The sequence below is a fragment of the Sciurus carolinensis genome, chromosome 14, assembly GCF_902686445.1.
Source record: "Sciurus carolinensis chromosome 14, mSciCar1.2, whole genome shotgun sequence".
Classification (NCBI taxonomy): Eukaryota; Metazoa; Chordata; class Mammalia; order Rodentia; family Sciuridae; genus Sciurus; species Sciurus carolinensis.
Window position 1 is genome coordinate 42,527,736 of NC_062226.1, and position 24,916 is coordinate 42,552,651.

The 24,916-nt window shown below is 34.1% G+C and overlaps 1 non-coding gene across 1 annotated transcript; it reads right to left on the reverse strand.

Moving 5' to 3' along the window:
- Positions 1-1,281: 1,281 nt before the first annotated feature.
- Trnar-ucu (transfer RNA arginine (anticodon UCU)) lies at positions 1,282-1,360 on the reverse strand. Its single transcript has one exon. It is a non-coding gene; the product is annotated as a tRNA-Arg (tRNA).
- Between the last annotated feature and the right edge of the window lie 23,556 nt (positions 1,361-24,916).

Here is a 24,916-nt window from a genome sequence, read left to right on the forward strand (position 1 = left end):
CAGCACCAAGAGTCACAGCCATGCAAATTAACACAATAGCAAGAGACTTTGCTAATGACTTGGGACAACATGAGAACACTGATACAGTGCCCATGTTGGTCATGGAGTTGGGAAATATGTGTGTATATGTAGGTACGTGTGTGTATATTTATATGTGGGTGTATGTGTGTGTATATAGACACACATGTTTATAAATATCTAAATATCTAAATATATATATATATAAATTGGTGTAATCAAACTCATCTGGAATAAAATTTAAATATTGTTTAAATATCTGTTAATTACAAATGTTTATAGTAATTGACTTTAAGTTTCTCTTTTAGGAACTTAAACAGATGCTTTCATGAATCTGCAAAGATACATTACGTATACATAAGAAGAAATAGATAACTTGAAATAGATAACTTTTAAAGAAATTTTGTTTGTAGTTAAAACCTTTTCACACCAAATACCCAGTGAATGCATAAACAAAATAGTGAATATTTATATTGTGGAATAATATTCAGCCATAAAAAGGAATGAAATCCTGACACATGCTCTGACCAGGATAAATCTTTAAAATATGCTACATGAATGTGATCAGAAGTGAAAGACTACATACCATTGCTTCTATGTATATGTAATGTACAGAAAAACAAATTTGTGGAATTTGAGTGAAGATTAGTACTTTCCTCTTACTGGGGTGGCGAGTGACTGTGAATGGGCATGAAGAAACTTTTGGGATGATGGAATAATTCTATAATTGGACTGTGGTGATGGTTGTACAAACCTGTAAATCATTAAAAATTATTTACTTGTTCATATAAAATTATTACATTTTATGGCATATAGGTGGTCTAGCAAATCATCTGTTAAAAAATCCAAAATCCAAAACAAAACAAAACACCCGAATCTTATCACAAAGTAAACCACAAGCACATGATTTCATTAATAAAGTCTTCCAAACATTTCAGGAAGAAATAATACCAATTCTCAACAAACTCTTCCAGGAAATTGTAGAGGAGGGTACATTTCACAACTTATCCTTAAAGATCAGCATTATTCTAAATTCCTAGAAACACAAAAATGCAGTAACCTCTATGTAGACCTAAATGTTATTAGTAAACCTTTAACAAATACAAATATCAACACAGTGTAAAGAATAATGCATCATGACCACATTGGGTTCCTCCCAGAAATGTAGTGTTACTTTAGCATTAGAAAATCAATCAAAAGTATCATTACATTAACAGATGCAGAAAAATGTACAAGAAAAATTCAACATTTATTCTTTTTTTTTGGGGGGGGGGGTGCTGGGGATCGAACCCAGGGCCTTGTGCTTAGAAGGCAAGCACTCTACCGACTGAGCTATCTCCCCAGCCCCCTCAACATTTATTCTTGATAAAATCTCCATAACAAGGAAGAGAAAGGAAGAGAAAGGAATGTCTTCAACTTGTTAAAGAATATCTGCAGTCCACCTTGACTAAATATAATACCTGCTGGTGGAAGACCAAATGCTTTTCCTCTAAGCTTGGAAGCCAGGCAGGAAGGTATGCTTTTATTACTTCTTCTCAACATTTATAGTGGAAAGTCTAGCCAAAGAAGTAAGGCAAGAAAAAGACTCAAAAAGGCAGACAGAATGGAAAGGAAAGGGCAAAAACTGTCTAAACACATATGTCAAAGAACTGAAAAAATAATCCACATACTCCAAGGAGAAATAGGTAAGCTTTGGAATACTTACATGGTTGATGTTGTGCTGCAGGTTTGTTAAGAAGATAAAAGGAATGTTTTCATTCTTTTAATGTTACCAACAGTAAATTGTGAAGATAAATTGTGAAGTAGAAAAATGTGTTTGTAGAACAATACTTCATCTATGGTGGATTGCTAGATCAATTCGACAGGAAGTATGTAACTCCTTTGCATTAAGCACTAGGGTAGGCCCTGGATATGACCTGGATATTATCTGTGGGAAAGGAATAGTTAAAATCATGCCTTTGAGAGACTTACAGGCTATGTCAGAAAGAACTTATGAGCAATGTGGAGAATTTACATATATAACAAGAAATTTTGTTATTTTCATGAAGAAACAAAATCCAATGATAGAGATTTACCCATGTTGGTTGAGAGAGTTGTTTCTCTCAGAAGTATCTGGTACTTGGGGAACACTCAGTATACAACTATTTTTATAATAGATGAATACAAATTATTATTTTTTTCTACTTCACCTTATTTCCCATCATATCTTGGAAACTCTATACTTCCCTATCAGACTAACTTCACCTGGTCATTATGAAAATCTTTTTTCACTTAGTGTAATTCCCATTATTATCATCAACATTCCTTTAGGACCTACTATTCATTTATTTCATCTGACTAAAGCCCCTTTCTTTATATGTAATTTTACTAGATTTTTTTTCTTTTTTCTGATCACAGAAGTAGGATATTTTCATCATAAAAATATTTAATGCTACAGAAATAAATAATTTATAAAGAAAAAGAGCTTTGTGGGACTCCCTTACACCTAAGGTTTTGTCAAAGAAAGAAGTAATGCAAAAGAAACAAGAGAAGAAAAAACAGTGACACTATGTGCTTTGTGGGTAGAAACCAAGATCTAGTGGCCAGGCACTAGAAAAGACTTCAGAAGATAGATATAAAATGGAATTTTTCAATTAAAATGCTATACTCTGTATAGTGGCATTGCTTCTATGATCTCAAAATCTTGAGCAAAGTTACAGAAATTTAAATGGGATTAATGCAATTGAATTCCTGGTGTAGGCTGGGGAAGAGTTCATTAATGTGTCAGAGTTGGGGTATCAGTGCAAAAGAGGTGACTTGTGTATTTGAGAGGTGTAATCACAACATTCATGTAAATCATGGGTACTGTCCCTTGGATCCTTTCATTTTTTTTTTTTCTTTTTGCAATGCTGGGGATTTGAACCCAGGACCTTATGTTTGTGAGGCAAGCACTGAACCAACTGAGCTATATCCCCAGCCCTCCCTTGGATTCTTTACATGAGTGACCTTAGCCATCTAGTCCCTTTACCTGTACCTTGGATACATACGTACAAAACGTACTCTCCAAGTAATTGTCTAAAATATCCTTGAACACTGAAACCCATGGCAGTTTTTTTTGTTATTCTATATGTGGTTTTGTTATTTTTCATTTTTTCCATAAAAACTCTTTCTACCTAAATTTGATTTATAGCGGTCCATGGCCATTTCTTTCCTCAAGAATTTTTTCTTATTGCAATCAGTGGAGAACATTCTAGACCATACTTATCAGTTAGTGATCTTATTTTTGTAGAGGCTCAAATTAAGAAGAAAACGTTTGCATATATGGTTGGTTCTATTTTTGAGATTCTTCTTACAAGGTACTGTATAAACTTTCAATAAAAAATATAGTCCATCTTTTATCAGAGAAACTATAATAACCATGATAAAAGCATAATGTATTTGATGAAATACAAATTAAATGAAATAAATGATGCATGTTTGTGGTTTCTTATGTAGCCCATTAAAGTATTTAGGTCTGGGTAAAAGAGGTACATTGGATTACTGTCCTCTTGGGCTTCCAGCTTGTGAACGTGTTTATCCATCTTTAGGGGCCCCTTACTGTAGATTTTATAGAGAAATTAGTATCATAAAAGTTAACCCAGCTGGTTGAAAAAAAAAAAGACTAAAAGAATAAGTATTATTAGCAGGCTGAAAAAAGGTTCAATGATTATGTTAAAGTGAAACAGAGCTCAAGGGAAGGTGTGAAGTATGATTCAACAGAAATCAATTTTTGGGGAATGGGGGTGTTACCAGGGATTGAACTCAGGGGCACTTGACCACTGATCCACATTCCTAGCCATATTTTGTATTTTATTTAGAGACAGAGTCTCACAGAGTTGCTTAGTACCTTACCATTGCTGGGGCTGGCTTTGAACTTTCAATCCTCCTGCCTCAGCCTCCCAAGCCAGTGGGATTATAGGTGTGCACCACCATGCCCGGCTAAATTAATGGTTTGGAATCATAGATTTAGAGTATGGATGGTAATCAGATATTTTGTCAGAAGTAATGGTGAAACACTATGAAAGTTATTTGCATTTCTAGGGCAGATAATCATCCACAATTCCCTATGGTAAGAAAGAATATAGAAGTATCAACTGTACTAATTGCTTTACAAGAATTAATTGCTAATGAATTTAATTAATGATTCATACTAAATTTATAGATGTTGGGAAGAATACTTAAAAGTAAAACAATCTAGGACTTACTAATGAAAGCACTTCAATTTTTAATAAATATCCATGATTTTGCACATTAGGATCCTTCCAACTGAAGTAGCCTTTTCCAGATTATCTGGGCAGACTTATTCTAGCCTAGAATCATATTCTCAATAAATCATTTCAGAAACTGCACAAAACTCCTTTTTGTTTTACAAACTTCTGTTTGCATATGTATTGTTTAATATATTATTATATAAATTATTACTTTTGTTCATTGACCATAACATATCCTTCTAAACCATGTGATTCCAGAGGGTAAAAAAATATTTTATCATCTTTTTAGAAATAATTCTGGATATAGTCCTTATCAAATATTTTTCCAAATAATTTAAAATGTGAGTTTTAGAACACTTAGTATTAAATTATATCAAAAAACACAGTGATGTTATTTCCAATTAGTAAGGGAGGTGGTATGCAATGATTTTTTCAAGTTTAAAGATTTTGGTTTTAAATCTTGACTCTTCCATTATCTGCTAGTACTGAACCTTAGCAATCTAATATTTTGATGTCTTAATTTCTTAATATGTAAAATAGGGTAATGTTGTTTTCTGCCCTGTATACCATGCATAGAGTTTTGATAGGATAGGACAGGATAGGATGAAATAAACTTGTATACTCAGTGTCTGTACAAAGTCATTCCCATAAACATATAATTAAAAAATCACTGACAAAATTATATTCAATTAAGTACATCACTTTTTAAAATATGTGGGAGATTTGTATTGAAAAGCAAAATGAAAGCAGTAAAAATTTGTTTCTTCTACTGAATTTCACTGCCTTTTAGTACCAAAATTTCCCCATTTTTCTTATAATATGGCTTTTATTTTATAGGTTATGAAATAAGGATAACAATACAAATCAGACTGTTGCTGTTTGAAGACCTGGTTATACATGGCTAGATGATAACTTTCATGTAGTTGTTTATACCTGAGTTAAAGACTGTTGAGAAATTCTTTAGTTCTTCTCTTCTCTTGAAAAAATAGCCAATTTAAATAAAATCATCACTATTTTACTCTTTTTATATCTTAAACATTTGCTCTCTCCAGCATTTGAATCCTGTTTTCTTTTTTGATGCTTTTAGTATCACTGACAGAAAAAAAAATTAAAGATCAAATAGCGGATTTAATGGGAGTTTGCTTCTGGGACATCCACTGTTAATGTGTTCTGATGGCGTAAAGGGTTATTGCTCTATACCTAAATCTAGTTTGTTGGAAATAAATTATGTTTTTTGTCTCTGCTCAGTATTTCTGTTTGGCCAATATTACAGGATCTAATCAGATTTTCTGTCATTCATTTTGCTGTGATGGAGTGTTTTTCTAGGTGTTTTTGACATTAAATTCTCACAGCATTTTCATCTTTAATTTTTGTTTCATGTATCTGGGAAAAACTCTAGGGCAGAATGGTGAGTCTGATTTCTAAACTTTTTTCTTATTCCATTAATAACATTTTATCTTAATGCTTCTGAGATTCTCTTGGATATATATGTTATTTTACTCTGATTTTCTGATATGTATCCTGAAAGTTTTATTTTTATTTGGATTTGCTTTGCAGTTCCCCCTTCCAGTTGCTTTCTTTTTGACTTTGCCTTTTACTGAAATGTACCATTCATCCAGCACAAATTTTCACGTGTGCCTTTTATTTAAGCAAACTGGTTTTCCTCCCCTTTGCCTCCTCTACTTTCCCTTCAATGTTGCTCCAGGGAGTTGAATATTTTCTTGCTCATGAATAAAATGTCAGATAGGCCTCATATTTTACTTACTTACTATTAAAGAACATAAATTGTGATTGGCAATCACTGCTAATCATGTAAATAGGGTCATTTCTTTTACATCCCATTCATAAAATAAGGAAGACCTAAATTTATTTAATGTTAATATTTTCTCCTATCTTGGTTCTGGCCAACTTTATGCTGGCCACTTGTACTGGGAGGAAGGTGAGTCCATAGGCCTTTTCTGAGTCTTCCCTAATTGGCTTCCATTCTTTCTGCTCTGGGCCTCTCAGAATCATAGAAGAGACTAGTGTGAAGTCTGACTGGATTGACTTAAATGTAACCTATGATAAACTTCTGGGTTCAGTGGATTCATCTCTCTCTCTTTTTAAGTGTTCTTTGTTTTAACTTAGGGCAGTATGGTAGATATGAGTATTATCAAATATTTCTGACTATGTACCTCCAGGATGCATGGTGCAGTTTAATTCCTTGACTTTCTGTGGTTGAATGACACCATGTGACCAGATTTGACTAATGAGTTGTAAGCAAAGTGACCAGTGCCAATGATAGGTTGAGCTAGTAAGAATCTCCAAAGATCTTTCTTTTCCTTTTGTCTCTGCAGTCAACAACTTTAGAGAAGACAACTGTTTCTTTAATATGACTCACTGAAACTTCACTGAAAAGAGCCAGCCTCTGCCCTGATTGACCCACAAGAACCATGTTGAAAGTTAACATTAGTTATTAAAACTAAAATGTTGTTTCTTATCGCAGCATAATGTGACCTATAGAAACAGAAAGAGATGTATATTTCTCAAGAGACCGCAACTACATTTTCTGTGACCCAGGAGGTATGTTTTCTTCTGGCCAGGTACATAATATTTCTTCCCTAGTCTCTGGAAAATCAATCCTTCTGTTGTAATTACCCTGTTCGTGTATATATCCTTTTCAGATGGGAGTTTAAACATCTCTTAGCTAGCTCATTCTTCAAAATTCCTTCCCTTCTTCTTTCGGAAATATTTATGAAATCTCTCCTCTCCTAGGGAAGATTTATCCAGCACCTCTCTCTGCTCTACTAATTCAGGACCATAGCCATTCATTTAAATTCAATTTGTAAATGACTCAAAAAATACTGAATCACATAAACTATAATAATCCTCTAGAACTCCCAGGAATGGTTTTGTAACAGACATTCTAAAATGCATATCAGACATTAACTGTTATTTCTCCCAGGCTTTCAGTGTATATGCTTTTAAAAATTTTGAGGTGTTCTTAAAGCTTCTTCAGTGTTTGAGATGAGGAGATGGTGGCAGGATTTATAAAACAATGATGACCACCCACACTCAACCTTTTTGGATTTATAATACAACAACAACCCCCTACATACAACCTTTTGAATCATATAAATTTTATGGAATAGCGGCTCACAATTGGATTTGAGAATTTCCTTTTTCCATTTCTGCATAGATTATCTTGCATTTTAATTAAACATATGAAGTACTTGTCAACCATTTGATTCTTGGATTTTAGGTCTCAACTGAAATGAATGTAAAATGTCTCATTTTAACACGTTGTTCTAGGATCATTGTTGCAGGTTATATTTCGGAGATTACTGGGACATAGGATGTGCTGGGTGCTATGGTGCACACGTGGAATTCCAGAACCTTCAAAGGCTGAGGAAGGAGGATTGAAAGTTGAAACAGCTTGGCCAATTTAGGCAATTCCTGTCTCAAAATAAAAGGGTTGGCGAAGTAGTTGGGTGGTAACGCATCCTTGGGTTCAATCCCCAGTACTGCAGAAATAAAAATAAAAATAAAAAAAGCAAGTGCCATTGAATATTTTTAAAGCCATGTATAAAATGAATTAAAAATATACTTGCCTACAAATAAAGAGTCAGGACCTCCCTAAAGAAATCACCAAATGATTTATAGGAAGTTCTGGCAAATTGTTAGTTTTTGCTAAAATCAATATGCTATACATAGATGGTGTAGATGATGTAAATTGCTATACATATAAAGTTAGATGGTGTAAATTGACTCACTGCTTATTAAAGCTATTTGGTGTCTTGCTAAGTGTTACTAAGTAGAATTTAGTGAAGATACTTAAGAAAAAATGTACTTATTCTTGCCATTTTCAGAGGACTTATGTTAAAATAGTTGCAGTCACTGCACATTTACTCCAAAAGATTGCTCTGGCTTAATCAGTTAGTGAATCAATCTTTTAGACTGATTATCAGTAATATAAAACAATCTAGAGTTTGTGGGGGATAAGACAGTGAGAGTCCAAACGCATAATGCATATTATACATTAATATTTTTGGCTTGTATAAAATTTTAAACTTAATGAAACCATTAAAGGAGATGCTTTATTTTATAAAAGTTCTAAGTTGAAACTTTAAGTCATTTGAGTTTGCAAGTCATTACGGTATATAAATACCATTGTAATTTTACAAATATTATTTTATCTATTGTTATTGTTTTCTGTCTCCTGATTCAGTTGTTCATGAAAAGTCTAGTAATAGTTTAAGGATCTAAGACAAGTCATGAAAGAGATAAAAATTTTTATATTAATATTTTTTTAACCAACCCTTTGTCTTTTGGTGTGCTCTAACACTTGATTTGAGCAATAGAAGTGGTGGAGTAGATTAAGAAAGGAACATTTTCAAACTGTAGTCCAGGCTAGGTTAATGTAGTAGCTGATAATTATACACAATTGTAAATTACTATCTTCCAAAGAATGCTGGCTATTTAAGCTCTACATTCTTTGCATCAAATGTTTCTTTGTAATATTTGCAGTGTTGACAGATGATTTCATGTCAGAGCTGGACACTGCCACCATCTGGTGGCCATGTGAAATTTCACCACTTAAATCCACAGCCTAAACTTTTGGGCATCTATCAGCTGAAGTGAGGTTACACGGACTTGAAACAGAAAAAAAAAAAAAAAAAAAAAAAAAAAATTAAAAATTGTGTGTGCCACACAGCTCCTGGTGATAAATACGAGAGTGTATTATCCATTCAAGGAAAATAATGAGAAAGAATGAGGAAGAATGAATTATAATAACAGATGAGCACATCTACCAGTCCTGAAATATTTTCCATCTCTGGAAACTTCTTTCAAAGTCTTCTCTGCCTTAGGCCAGAATACCTGATATTTGTTTTCTACCATCTAGAAAAAAATTCTGTACGCTACACTTTAGACCTCAATTACCTGTATACACTTTCATAGTATTTATATTGTTAATTTAAGTTAATCTTTTATCTCAAATTAGGTCACGCGTTTCTTTAAGGAAAGACATTATAGATTTCTTTTGCATGCCCGAGTCCTAGAACACTTAAGAGTATTCAGTCTTGGCTTAACGAAATTTTATTAATAAAATGGTGGCATTTAAGAGATTCTTCCAAAGTACTAAGGAATAAGAGGAAAGCAGGATTTTTTTTTTTGCCATTTTTAGCATCTTCTACACCACTGAAAAGCCTCAAATTGCTTATGTTAAATATGATGTTTAAATAAAATGGTGATACTATGAAGAAATAATAAAAATACTTTTAGACTGTAATAAATTAAAATATCTCAATATAGATATTTCCTTATAGACATCAGAAATAGGTCTGACTTGCTTAGCATGAGCAAAGCCCTTGGTTCAATTTTCAGTATCTCAATAAATTAAACAAAACAAAAATCCAAAATATAAAGGAGGGAAATTGCTCATCAATAAAGTATATTGAAGAACAAAGTAAACATAGTGGAAAAGTGGGTCTATTTTGAGTGTTTGAAATTGTGTGGATGGGAAGTATATATAAGTGAATGCCAGACAACATATTCTTATAAGAAGTAGTAACAAGATATTCTGCAAATCCTGAAGAGCCGGTACAAATGGAAAATTTAATGTCATTTAAAAATAAAAAAGTACTATTAAAGAAAAAAGATCCATCCACAATGTCTGAAAGGTATGAAGCATCAAACATTTTTCTTCAGTTCTCCTTAATTGAATTTTCTAAAGCAGAGCACATAAAATTGCTGTGTGTGATTTTATTTTCTTCCAGTGATGGAGGATACCTAGCACCCTGTGAGATTCAGAGAAGAGTTAACTGACTGTATTCAGTGCAGTGAAATGTTAGGTATTGGTGCTTAAATTGAGTACAAATTCCTGCTGAGATAAGGTCTCTGTGTCATCAGAAGATCTCAGTTAATATTTTTGTAGCAGAGAGCTGCAAATCATTGGATATTCTCTTGAATATCTGCCATCTGTGAATGAATCTTAGTATATTTTGTATATCCAGATCAGATTTAGCTGTTTTAATAATAATTGAAGTTCAATAAAAGCAATGGAGTTTTCCATTTGATCCTTTCTGAATCTTGCTGTTTGATCTTAATAGAGATTTTTATATTTTTATGAATATTTATTGAATAAACTATGAAAACTAGGTATTATTACTAGCTGGGCTTCCCAACTTTGCCACAACTTCAACAAATACTTTTACAAATGAGGCTCAGAGTACCATCTCCATAGAAGCACTGCTGTCAGCTGCAAGGGACCATCAGAGACCATCTTGTCACTGTTTTGTGTGGTAGGTAGAGTATGAGGCCAAGGTTCGAATTCTACCTCACAACTCAATGGTTGTGACACCATGTACACGTTTTGTAAACTCTCCCAGGCTTGGGTTCTTCATAATACAATGACTTGTTAACAGGCCTTTTCAACTCATTCATTCAAAAAATATGAAGCTTTTACCACATGTGAGAAACTGCTGCAGGATCTGCAGAGAACATCTTGAAGGAGTCCTGCCCTTACCTAGCACACACAGACAGGGAAAGAAAGATGTGTTCTTCCCTGGGGCTCTGTGATGAACCACTACAAACAGGGCAGATCAGAATGGCAGAAATGAAAATTTTCTTATTAGTAAGGAAAGAATAGTAATTGCTAGTTATTTAAAGAAGACTGCTTTTATTTTTCTAGGTCATTTCGTTTTAATAGGGAGATAGTTGGTGTAGGTGCATTCTCTCAGCATTCTAAGTTGTCTGCCACAGTTAGGGTTGTTTTGATAATAGCTTATTGTGGACATGTACTTTGGGATAAATCTGCTTTTCTTTGGCTAAATCTAAATGTGATCACCCAATAAGTGAAAACTCAGAGTAATATGTTTAAAATTTATACACCTGCTGAAGCGATTGGACATTCATCACCAACATATGAACCTTGTACTAAACCTTACACACTGAACAAAGATTAAGGCAAACTGGATGACTGACTTAAACATAAAACATAAAACTGTTTGTTTTAATCAGTTCTGTGTCTGTGACAAAAAGAGAAGACCTGACAGGAACAATTTTAGAGGAGGAAAAGTTTATTTGGGGCTCATGGGAAGGCCTCAGTCCTTAGATGGCCAGCTTTATTGCTCTGGGCCTTAGGTGAAGAAGAACATCATAGCAGAAAGACGTGGAGGAGGAAAGCAGCTTATGACATGGAACTAGGAAGCAGAGAAGTGGAGACCAGGGACAAAAAGGATACCCCAAAGTCCTTAATGACTCACTTCCTCCACCCACACCCTACCTGCCTGCAGTTATCACCCAGTTACTACCTATCAGCAAATTAATGCACTGATTAGTTAATACTCTCATAACCCAATACTTTCACCTCTAAATTGTTTTTGCATTATCTCTTACATGAGCTTTTGGGGGATACCTTATGTCTAAACTATAGTACTATTTAACTTTTAGAGAAAAACATAGGAGATAATATTCAGAATTAATGCTATGCAAATATTCTTTTAGACTTAACACTATAAATATAATCCATAAAATTAGAAAAATTGATAAATTAGACCTCATAAAAATTAAAATCTGCAACAGCCCAGAGGAAGAGAATGAAAAAGCAACCTACTAAAGTTGCAAGAATATGTTTACAAGCTACATATCTGACAAAAAACTAATATCCAAAATAAAGAAGTCTCAAGACTCTACAGTAAAGAAACAAATAATTCACTTAGAAAAATGGTGAAAGACATGAACGCACATTCCACCAGAGTCAATATAGTTGGCAAAAAGGCTGTGAAAAGATATTCAGTATTATTAGCCATTAGGGAAATGCAAATTAAAAACACAATGATACGTTGGTACCCAACTACCAGAACGTGTAAATTAACAGAACATGTTGGCAAGGAGACAAAGGAACTGGATTATTCATGCATTGCTGGTGGGTATGTTAAATGGTACAGACACCTGGAGAACAGTTTGGCAGTTTCTTATAAAACTAAACATGTTGTTAATATATGACCCAGATGTTGCATTCTTGGGCATTTTTCATGGAGAAATAAACTACATATTTACATAAACACAAAAATGGTATTTATAGGAGATTTATCCATGACAGTCAAACCTGGAATACAATCAGATGTTCTAAGCAGGTGACAGATTCAAAAGATTGTGGTATTTATTCTATAGAATACAACTCATCAATAAAAAGGAATGACCAATTGTTATTTACAACAATTTATATGACTCTGTAGGGCACATAAATATAGCTGATCTCAAAAGGTTACATACTGAATAGTTTCATTTATGTAATATTTTTGAAATGACAAAATTATAGAAATGGAAAACAGATTAGTGTTTACCAAGGTTTGGGAGTTTAGGGGGTGGGTAGAATAATAAAAGGGCAACACAGGTATTCCATGTGGTGTTGAGCTTGGTGTTGTTTTGTATTTGGATTGTGGTGAGGGTTACAAGGACCTAGTTATTGTATAAGATTGTGGAAGTAAATGCACATACACTCACAGTACAAGCAGTACTGGGTAATGTGATTAGTGGCTTGCTTCAATATCATATCCTGGTAGTGATATTTTAATACAATTTTGTAGCAGAGTACCCTGGAGGAAATCTGAGTAAAGGTACACGGTTGCTTAGGAGAAATTTGAGGGTGGATCTCAGAGAGTACACTTACATCCTAATCTTGTATACTATAAAACTATTCAGGGATTTCTTACCACCTTGTGATCAGAGCAGAGTTAGTGTCGGGGAAGTAGGTATTGGGAAAATTTTACCTTCTTTCCTTAGAGTTTGGAAAGAGGAGAGCATGTTATCTGATCTTTGTATGAAAAAGTCAAAGACTGGCTAAAGCTGCTTGAGGTAGGAGAGAAAAGAAAAAAGAAATCTTACTTGTAAGTAGGTTGTACTTCTTCCATTGATGATATTAAGGAGATTCTCGTCTGGTGGACCATAAAGGTCACATATCTATGGCTGGTTGATAGTTGGCACCAGGGTGATAGGACACCATTTTAAAAGTCTACATACAGTGGACCATGGAAATGGAAGTAGGATCTTGGGGTCTTTCACAGGCAACTGTGAAAGCATGGTTCATAGCAGTGAGATTGCAGGTCTTCAGAAAACTCTAGGTAGGTTAGGAAGGAGAATGGCCCTCAAAGTTCTCTCTGAGAGAACCGACTCTTGGGGCATCTGTGTGTCATTATCAAATGTGACCTTTTCAACCTTTAACTTTTTACTCACTTGCCTAGGCATGAGCTAGGGAAGAAGAAGCAGCTTCAAACTGAATGACAAAATGAGGTTTAGAACATGAAAAGTAAACTTATTATTTGTAAATTAAAGGGTAAGGCATTTTTGCAATTGTCCTAAATTATCTTCCAAGGGCTGGAAGGAGAAGTAGAGTAGAGGTGGTTTGAGAGGTAATGAAGAAAACAATTATTTTTTTTTTGCTTTGCATCCCCCTGAACCTAGCGATTCGATAAACTACTATGTAGACAGATGCATATATAGATACGCATTTTGCTAATTATGTTTATCATAATATTAAAGAAAGACTGAAAGTATAAATAATAAAATACTAATGATGTTTATATCTGGGTGATGTTATAACCTTTTTGTATCGAATTCTTTAAGGTTGTGTATATGTTCTAAATTTTCTACAATAAAAAACTTTCACTTTTATAATTTAAAAAGTTATTTCAAAATAATGTTGAAAGCATTTTGAGCATCAGTAACAGAGGCATAAAAATATAACTCTATATCTAGCATTTTGTAATTTGGACTTTTTGCTGATTTGCCAAACTTTGACAATTTAGATTATCCATATTTGGGAATAATAGCAAATTATATAATGAAATATATTTTTTCCAACAGTAAAGGAAGATTGAGGTAATTACTAATTTAAATTTTACTTATTTTTCAAATGATAACTTTTTCATTGACTTTGTATGTGTCTGCTCTGTTCTAAGTATAGTCAACCCTCTTGTATCCATTGTTTCTTCACCGATGGATTCAGTCTACTGTGAATTGAAAATATGTGGGAAAGTATTTCATCTGTAATGATGTAATTTGTGCATTTTCTTTATTTTCTTAATGTAGTATAGCAACTATTTACTTTGCATTTATATTGCATTACATATTATAGGTAATTTAGGAATACTTAAAGTACGTGGGATAATGTGCATAGGTTATATGCGAATAATACATCGTTTTTGTTAAGGAATTTGAGAATTTGTGAGTTTTGATATCCATGGAGAAGGTGGATCATGGAACCAATCGCCCACAGATTCCAGAGGCCAGCTGAATTGGTATTACAAAGGTGAATAAGAGTCCCTTTCCTCAAGCAGCTGAATGTGACAAGTGAGAAAATAGAGAATGACAAATCTGTGTGACCAATACTGCAATAGGGACACCACTGAAACCAGGGGAGGCTATGTAACAAGGTGGTGATAATTTGAGCTGAAACTTGAAAATGAGCACGTTAGACTGAGAAACCAAGGAGTTGGGATTCCACACAGTGGAAGTACACCTGGAGGATCCCGATGACTAAAGAGAATGTGATATGTTCAGATTTATACAGAGGGTGAGGGAATTGAGTGGGGGAATGGGTGGCAGAGGGTGGTTTACTGAATTTAAGGCTAAATGGTTGGCAGGTAGTAAGAATAGATTGTGGAGAGCCAGAAAACCTGGTGGAAAGATCAAAGACAGTAAAAGTGTTCTAGGATGGAAAACATGTGATCCTAAACAAAGGCAATGGTAATGGGGAGGAGAACATTGAAGACACGTTATTAGTGTGTTTGGATATGAGTAATGGGGCAAAGGAGTCAGGTGATTCCAGTTTTACCTCTTCCTTCACTTTCCCCTCTCTCCAAAAAGGTAAGACTGTTATTAACATGTGGTACATCGTGATTATTACTAAAAGATGCTGACTCTTGACAGTCCATCAGTGGGCAGAAAATTGCAAAGAAATGCAACTTTTTCGAAGATTTCCCAAACCTGTTAGTCCTGGAACAGGGTACCACCTGGTTGGCAGTGTGGACTGAATTTCAGTCCCCACTTGTCCACACAGAATTCTTTGTGAAGTAAGTAGACTATAGAGTCAGGAGACTACACCCTGATTGACTGTATCACAGGAATCCTATCAGGTGCAGAAAAACAGTAAAATAAAATAAAAATGATTTGCTTCTGCTTAGCTACAGTGAGCCAGATTAACAATATGTATTCTCTCTAATGTTTAGAGCCAAGAAGACATTTATGAAATGTTATATCACCAAGTGGTTCTTTCCAGAAACTTAAGGAAATATGATAATAATATTTCATGAGAAAAACATTTTTCTCTATGTATGAAGAAATAAGTTGTTTTTCTATATTATTCACATTGCATCTTAGACCAAAATTAGTTCTGTAGAAATGAATCTCCATTTTAATAATGGAGACTATTGAAAAATGTAGTTTTCAGGCTTTTCAAAATGCTTTGTTTTGCAGTGTACTTTTAAGAACAAAAATTTCTCTTACAGCATATCATCAAATTTCTCTTCATATATATTAGCAGGTTGATAAAATCTTTAGGATCTAAACAACTAACTCTAAAAGAAGGCAAAATTAACTGGATGCAAATGTGATTATCTAATTTGAGGCTTTAAAATGAAACCTTATAGCAGAATTCATACTGTAAGTATAATTGACATCACTAATAAATGCTACTAGTGGAATTGATAACATTGATCTGAAATTGGGAATAGGTTGGAGAGGGCAGGCACTTTTATTACAGATACAACATAATTGTAACTAAACATTATTTATTACTACTAATCTAATCACATTCATCTTTATATCCTGGGATTCTAGCCAGTACCTGATACTTAGCAGGTGCTTTGAAAATGTTAAAGAAGTCATTAATGGAACATGCATTACAGTAACATTATCTCACTGATTTCTAGGTTGTGCTGTCTTGACCATGGTATTAAAAACATAAAGAAACTAGACAGCAAAGCATCCCCAGAAGGTTTTGGTGTTCTTAGCAGGTCAAGTGGTTTGTGACCCTGAAGATGACCTGCCAGATGGAAAACATAAAAGTAATAATGATAATTAGGATCCAGATCAACAAAACTAACTTGCAAGTGAGCAAGAATGGGTATTTATAAAGTCATTACTACAAAAAAAAAGTAACCATAATCCCATAAAATACCCGTCAATATAAAAACATTTGTGTGTACATTATGACTAAAATTGAGTAAGAAAATTTAAAAATGTGCCTCAGGTTTTTATTTATTACTTGTAAATGAAATGGGGGAATCATATGAATGTTAGAAATCCTTAGCATTTCAACTTGTTTTCAGGTATTTCTTATAAATACCAAATTTGTAGTGATGATGCATTTAAATGAATCTAACATGCTGAATATTCTTCTTTTAAAGAAATATTTGAATTTTGTATCTCATTTCCACTTGTTTATTGATAGTCCTGGTTAGATGAAGTGTTTGAAATACTTTCTTATTGACTCTTAAGAGAGAGGCAGTAGAATTTCAGTGTCTGTAGTGTTGATACCTGTGGTATCTCTTACCATGAACTAATACATTTAAAAACATTCAGTGTTTACAATCATTTAGAATCATTTTTATCAAATTATAAAGTGACAGTCAATAAATATTAGCTATCCTCCATTTTAGAGACCTTATAAAATATTTTTTTGATTTTTGACTTGATTGCTGACAATCTTTTTGTCTATCCAAGATCAGTAAACTTGTTTGACTAACACTGGAAATGAATTAATTACTAAGTATATTTTTAAAAAACTAAAAATTATTAAAATTAGAGACAAGGCTCTAGCACTTAATTAGCATACATTTTGGAATGCTTGAAAAACGATTTTTAAACTTTTATAATTTTTTGTAATTATATGGAAATTTCAAACAAATGTGCATATATATTTTTAAATAAAAAGCCCTCAGCTCTTCAGATTATAGTGTCCTTGTTGCTTTCCCTTCACTGATCTTGTTTTTATTTTTGTGTTTGAATTATTTGAGATTAGCACAAACCTGCCCAGTAACCATGTTGGCATTTTTCTTTGCTAATTTTTCAAATGGTACTTCCTACTTATTTTAATTATATGAACTAAAAGTTACTTTTAGAAAAATATTGACAACAAATGCTTTTACATTAAGTATCTTTACACTATTTTTTAAAAAAAATTGTTCCCTTTTCTTGAACCATAAGTAAATATTTTAGGATTCACTTTATTGCTGAATATCAAGTATAAACGGATAGTAACAAATCAGTTTACACAAATTTTGCTTTAGTTGGTTTTTCAGTAATTTACAGTGACTACTAGCAACTAAAATATGTTTAATTATTATAATCATATATTTTGTACACTTTTTTCTAGTTAGAAAAGCCATCTGTCTGATGAGTTTTTAATCTGTTGCTTGTGGTAACAGTCACTAGATTATGGTTCAACACTGACTGCTCTTTAAGAATGAAAAAAGATTTTTAAAAAACTCAACCTTTAGGAATTCTTAAACTGTGAAGTTCACAATAAAACTGATGGAGTGTAATGCTCTTCTTGAAAAATTGAAATGTATACTTTTCCATTTTCACACTATATTAGATACTCAGAATATTACATTTATATAGCAAATGAGATGGAATTTACACACACACACACACACACACACACACTTTTCATTTCTACAGAAAATTGATTTATTTTCCATTTGTACCACCCAGTGATACGATGCAAAGTTTTAGTTTGAACATATGGATTTTTTAAAAATTATGTAAGCATTGGTAAAGGCTAAAGAAAAGTAGTTTAGTTTTATCATATTTTAATTTTGAGTTTTTAGATATTTTCTTGAACTAGACACATATTGGATTGAAAGGATTGATAACAGAATAAATAACCAACAACTTGTTCTACAGAGTACACTTAGAGGTTAAAGCACTACAAGAAAATTGCATATAGAGTTTTGTTTTAGTTATCAATGAATTTTGGGATAAATTGTATTCTTGTTTCCATCTTACAAAATACTACGGGAAAAAATTATTCACTTCATAGGAATTTCGTTTATAATTGCCTTTGCTGAGTTTCACAGTTCTCTGGCAGAGTGAGGCATGACTACATATTCATTTTTAAAGACATAATTAGAATTTCATTTGGCTTATATGAATGCTGTATGCAAGTAGATTGATTATGGAAGAACATTTTGTATGAAGCTGAGATACAGAAGGAGAGTACCAGACCTGGACTCAGAAACCCTAGTTTAGATTTCAGCTCTGCCTCTTTTTGTTACTTTTTGTTTGTCAGAGGGGCTTTACCTCATTGAAACTCTGGGAGCATACAGTGATTCCTCTGCCTATGATTACAATTCCTGTCTATATAAAAACTAAGTGAGGGAATATATGTGAAAATTCTTTAAAATTATAAAGTGCAATTGTACTTGTATCATTTTTCTTATGTACCAAGTACTATGCTGAGTGCCTGATCTCATTTAAATTCTCAAAACAGGAATATCAAGTAGGCGTTATTAGTAATCTTAAACAATGAATGAAAAAATTGGCATTTCCCAGAGAGTGGTGAAGCCAAGACACAGCCTTTCTGAACCCCTGCCTTTAGCTAGTATGCTTTAGCATAGGATTTTACTTTTTTTTTTTTTTATTAATCTTTTTCATGCCAAGATGTTCTAGAAATGAAGCTAACCATGTTGATTGTGAAATATTTTAATAGCACTGTTGTTCTTTTCAGTTGTATTAGATGTATTGTTCCTACATCAACTACTTCTATTTTCCAAATTAAAAGGAGAAATTTTATTTAAAAACACTTTGTAAAATATAAATTGATTTTTTTTCTAAAATTTTGTGAAGGTTAGATGTATAGTGTTGTGGAGTTATTATTTCACTACTTTAGGCATTAATTACCTCTTCCCTATCTCATAGGGTTATTTTGCGAGTGTTTTAATTAACGTGTTTGAAGTATGTAATGTGCAAACAACAGTTCCCAGTACACAATTAGTTTATGTGGCATATTGAATGCAGAAATTGCCCCAATTTTTTTAATATTTCATTGTACCCATACCCCTTTGCAGTGGGTCTTTGCAAGCCTTCCCATCAAGAGGTGAGGTTTATTTCTCTCCCCTTGAGACTTGTTTTGTTCCATAGAGTGCCATTTTCCAACCTAATTCTCAAAAGGCCTGGTATGTTCTGTTCTTTCTTATGGATTCCTGCTGCCACCATCAAAATATTTCTGAGCCATCCTAGAGGAAAATGAGACACCCTGTAGAGTAAACCTAGTTATATATACCAGCCAAGTTCTTTGTCAACCCACCAGATGTATGAATGAGCCTAGCTGAGCTGAGCTGAACTGAACACGGCCAGATAGGTGGGGCTTCTCAGTGGACCTAAAGAGCCTGTTTAGGAAAAAAAAAATTGTTATTGTAAACCATTGTATTGTGGGGTGGTTAGTAGCATAGCCAATAGCTAATTGATACCATGTGCAAAAAACCCCAAACCAAAAAACCACACCCCCCCCAAACTGAAAGGGTAAGCATTATTAGGATTCCCATATATGTATAATAAACTTCCTGATAGTGGTTACTTAGTTCAGAGCATATATTGTACATTACATGCCTTACATTACCTTGCATGTAAGGTGATTTTCAAAAGATTTTAATAAACCTATCCTCAAACCAAAACCATAAAAAAAAAAAAGAAAAGAAAAAGGGGGGGGTAGGTGGGGAAGAAGAGTAAATAGAAGAAATAATTAAAGGGCTTCTTGTTATATAAAAATATTTTTAAAAGAAATACATGTGGTTTAAGGTAATGGGTACCTTATCAGTAATAATTAATTCATTCAATCACTTAAATTGGGAGATGGGGCCCTAGCCATAGAGATGGGATATATTCCGATGCTTCTGTTATCAACCTGCATAAGGATACTTGCAAGGAGAATCGCTCTCCCCTCCTTTCTCTCACTCCCCCCCAGAGTGGGAGTTTAATGTGCTTCTAACCCCAGTGAGGACATTAACTGGAACATTCAGCATGGTCTTGTGGACATATTAAGTGGCGCTCTCTGAGAATCTATATAAAAATATTTTCCAGTTTTCCGAACACAGATTCTTGTCTCTTTACTATGTTTATACAATTGCAAACACAGTTGGCCACTCTCAGCCTGAGGAAATCCTTTCACACAAAAAGTATTAGGAACAGTGGCTCACTCTGCTCATCTTTGGCATTGAAAGAGTGTTTTTGAGTTCAGAGCAAGGATATTTACATTTGAAGATATATACTTGTCCAATTACTTTCTCTATCCTTGTTATTCACGTCGTGGTGCTTTAGATAAGGGCATGTTCCTTCACTGCAATCTTCTTATTAAATTAACTTTATTTTCAAGAAGCTCTAAAGATGAAAAGCACTCCGGATGTTAAATATCATTTAAATATTATATGAAGTGCTTCTCAAGTGTTACATTTGTAGGTAGCAGGAAAGAGAGAAACAGGTAGGCAGCATGAACAGAAGGCTGAAGGGCAGCTTAATGACATTCTTAAAATTTTGGAGGGCTGCTTTGTGTAGGATCTCAAACAGCTATTCTCTGTTGTCCTGAGGGACTTTGCAACTTCAGAACAAGAGGAAATGGCATTAAACAGCAACAAAAAGGGCACTCAAATAATAATGTATTCTTTCAGCATAAATTAAACAAATTTTTATTTAGTGCCTTCTGAGTGAGGTGCTGTTCTAAGTGCTCAGAATTAAGGGGGAAAAAAAAACACAGACAAAAACTCCTATAGTACTTTTAATAAATATCCCTTCTCTGGGGATTCATAGATTCTAACCCGAAGTCCACTTCTAGCACCTGCCTCACTCCTACTGTGGGTATTTTGGGCACTGCCCCACTGGTGCAGAGGAATGTTACTGGCACCATCAAGCTGGTCATCCAGGGTTTCAGTTGTTCTTCATGGGAAGGGTTTTGAGAGAGATGTTAGGACTTGAGTTATCTGGCATGTTGCACTGACTGCTTTAAAAACCCTGTGGTGTTAAATTGTACTACAGAGCTGTAGTAACAAAACTGGCATGGTATTGGCATCACGACAGACATGAAGACTACAGGTACAGAATAGAAGACACAGACAAACCCACGTAAATACAGTTACCTCATACTAGACAAAGGCACCATAAATATTCATTGTATAAAAGATAGCCTTTTTAAAAAGTGAATACCTATCTCTCACCCTGTACAAAACTCAACTCAAAGTGGATCAAGGCCCTAGGCATTAGACCAGAGAAACTACCAAACACTCAAGAAACAATTTTAAGAAGACCTTAGAAAACAGAAAGACCTCTCATGTTCTAGGATAAGCAGAATTAATATTGCCAAAATGGCCATACTACCAGAAGTTCTGTACAGATTCAATGCAATTCTCATCAACATTTCAGTGACATTCTTCATAGAAATACAAAAATGAAATTCATTTGGAGAAATAAGAGGCACAGAATAGCCAAAGAAATCCTTATCAAGGAAGGTGAAGCAGGAGGCATCACAATACTGTACCCGAAATTATACTGCAGAGTTATAGTAACAAAAATAGGATGGTACTGGCACCAAAACAAGACATGAATACTGATGGAGTAGACTAGAAGACTCAGAGACAAATCCACACAAATAGAGTTACCTCATACTAAACAAAGCTGCCAAAAACACATGTTGGAGAAGCACATGTTTTCAGCAAATGGTACTGGGAAAACTGGCGGTCCATATATAGTAGAATTAAATTGAACACCTATCTCTCACCCTGAAGAAAACTTAAAGTGGATAAAGGACCTAGGCATTAGGCCAGAGACCCTGCACCTACTAGAAGAAAATGTAGGAACCAGCATGTCAGCTTAGAAACTAACTTCCTCAACAAGACTCCAAAGCGCAAGAAGTAAAATCAAGCATCAATAAATCAATAAATGGGATGTCATCAAACTAAAAGCTTATAAACAGCAAAGGAAGCAATCAAGGGCACGGGAAGTGAGCCTCCAGAATGGGAGAATATCTTTGCTAACTGCACTTCAGATACAGCATGAATCTCCAGGATATATAAAAACTCAAAAAACGTACACAAAAACAGTAACTGTAGAGATTTCAGGTCGGTCATTGTATGGAGGAGCTAAAGTCCTTCCAGTTGAGCAAACTCCTCAGGACAAAAGGTGCTCTGTTGAATGGCTAAGAAATCCTCTGCAACTCCTCTGTCCTTGAGACCTGGAGACATTATCTTATTATAATAACCTTTGGTACTAGTGGACTCTGGGAAGCAAGCAAGTTATGTGATCTGCACTTATGCAAAGCTAACTGTATTATGTAACCTAGGTAACTTGATATGACCCTGGGATAGATAATAAAACTGGACTGGCTTTGCCATGGAAGCACTTCTTGCTCTTTGCCATCCTGTGTGCTTGCCTCTTTATTAGCTCCCTCCTTAAGCCTTATAGCTAGACCCCCAATTAACCTTTACAAATAACCCAATCAGTAAATGGATAAAGCAACTAAATGGACACTTTGTGAAAGAAGAATATGAATGGTTAACAAATATATGAAAAAAATGTTTACCATCTCTAGTAATTAGAGAATTGCAAATTAAAACTATACTAAGATTCCATCTCACTCCAGTCAGAATGGCAACAATCAAGAATATAAGTGACAATAAATTTTGACAAGAATGTGGAGAAAAGGGTACACTCATACATTGCTGGTGGGACTGAAAATTGGTGCAACCACTCTGGAAAGCAGTATAGAGATTCCTCAGAAAACTTGGAATGGAACCACCATTTGACTCAGTTATCCCTCTCCTCGGCATCTACCCCAAAGGACTTAAAATCAGCACACTACAATGATGCAGTCATGACAATGTTTATAGCAGCCCAATTCACAATAGCTAAGCTATAGAACCAAACTGGGTACCCTTTAACAGATGAATGGATAAAGAAAATGTGGTACATATACACAATGGAATATTACTCATCCATAAAGAAGAATGAAATGGCACTTGCCAGTAAGTGGATGGAACTGGAGGAGGCTATCATGCAAAGTGAAATAAGCCAGTCCCAAAAAAACAAAGTCTCTGATATGCAGATGCTGACTTACAATAGGTGTGGGGGCATGAGGGAGGAGTGGAAGTTCACAGATTGAACAGGGTGGAGTGGGGGAAAGGGAGGGGAATTAGAATGGGAAAGGCAGAATGGATCAGACGTAACTTTCAGATATGAATACATGGCCAGCGTAACTGCACATCTTATATAACCACAAAAATGGGAAATTATACTCCATGTACGTATAATATGTCAAAACATATTCTATTGTCATGCATAAGTAAAAGAAAGAAAGTGAAAAAAGAAAAGAGGATAAAAAAATTCAGTCAATGAAAGAAGTGAGTATACAGAGGTGAAAAAATATGATATTGCCTTAAGTAGATTAATTTCTAAGACAAACAGTTTTCCATTTCTAACTTCAAAATTTTTCCTTCTGTTTCTAATGACCTAAGTGATTTGGCCATCAGAACATTATATTCATGGACTCTGAAGAACTGGAAAGAGTAAGGCTGAACTAGCAAGCCTCTTTCTTTTGATGAACTTTTGTTCAAAATGTTCAAATGTATAAAAGGTTTCCACAGTTTATATATGCTACTTTCAAAGTTAGCATTATGTAATTTGTTGTTCAGTGATCTTCCATTAGCTTTAACCCAGAACATATTTAGCATCTCCAGGCTCCACAAAAACTATGGACACTCTTTAAAAAGTGCTACTCAGAGAACACTGTCAAGGAGAAACCTAAGGTAGTTGCTTATCTACCTTCCTGTCCACACTTGGAAAAGAGGAAGATTTCTGTTAAAAATTGAGGTTGGACTTGATACTGTTAAAAAATTAATAAATAACAGTTATTATCCAATAGTTATAACTTTCATATAACTCTCTCCAAATAATGTATAATCAGGAGATACCAATGGAGATCTTTTATTTTCAAAGTTAGGCACACAAATATTTTTTATTTCCTCATGATAGATAAGTAATAGAGTCAATTGACGTACCATAATAGTAATAGAAGACATATGGTTAATTGTAAAAGCCACCTTGTATTGAATGTCCACTTTGTACTATAAATAAAATATTATTAATTTTCACAGTAACCCCAGAAGTCAACCTTTTAGTTTCCATTTCCTAAGTGGGTAAACTAATCGTCTTGGAAGTTTGGGCAATTTTTCAAGGTCATACTACTAATTAGTGACAGAGCTTTTATTTGAATTCTGCCTAATCCTAAAACCCTTTCTTTTATACTTTGCTGTTACATAAATACTATCTAATTTTTTACATATAGCAGTTACTTTGCCACTATGAGTGCAGAGTATTTCCTCTATAAATGTTGATCCTGCTTTTAAGGAGTAAATTCTAGCCAGATCTACCATGTTAAGAAAGCAACATAGTAGATAAAAGGCCAGCTAGTTTTGCAGTACACATAAATATTCTCATACTGTTCTGTCATTGTTTGTTGTTGGTTTTCCCAACTTCCATTTCTTTCCTATTTTATCGTGTTGGATATTGTGATTAAAACATCACTGAATGTTTGCACCAATGGTTCTGCGTGTTTTGCCTGTTTTTTCCCTTTAGCCATTATTTGATAGAAATGGACTGGATGTTTCCAGGATAGCCCCAGGACAACTCAGACTCCTTGT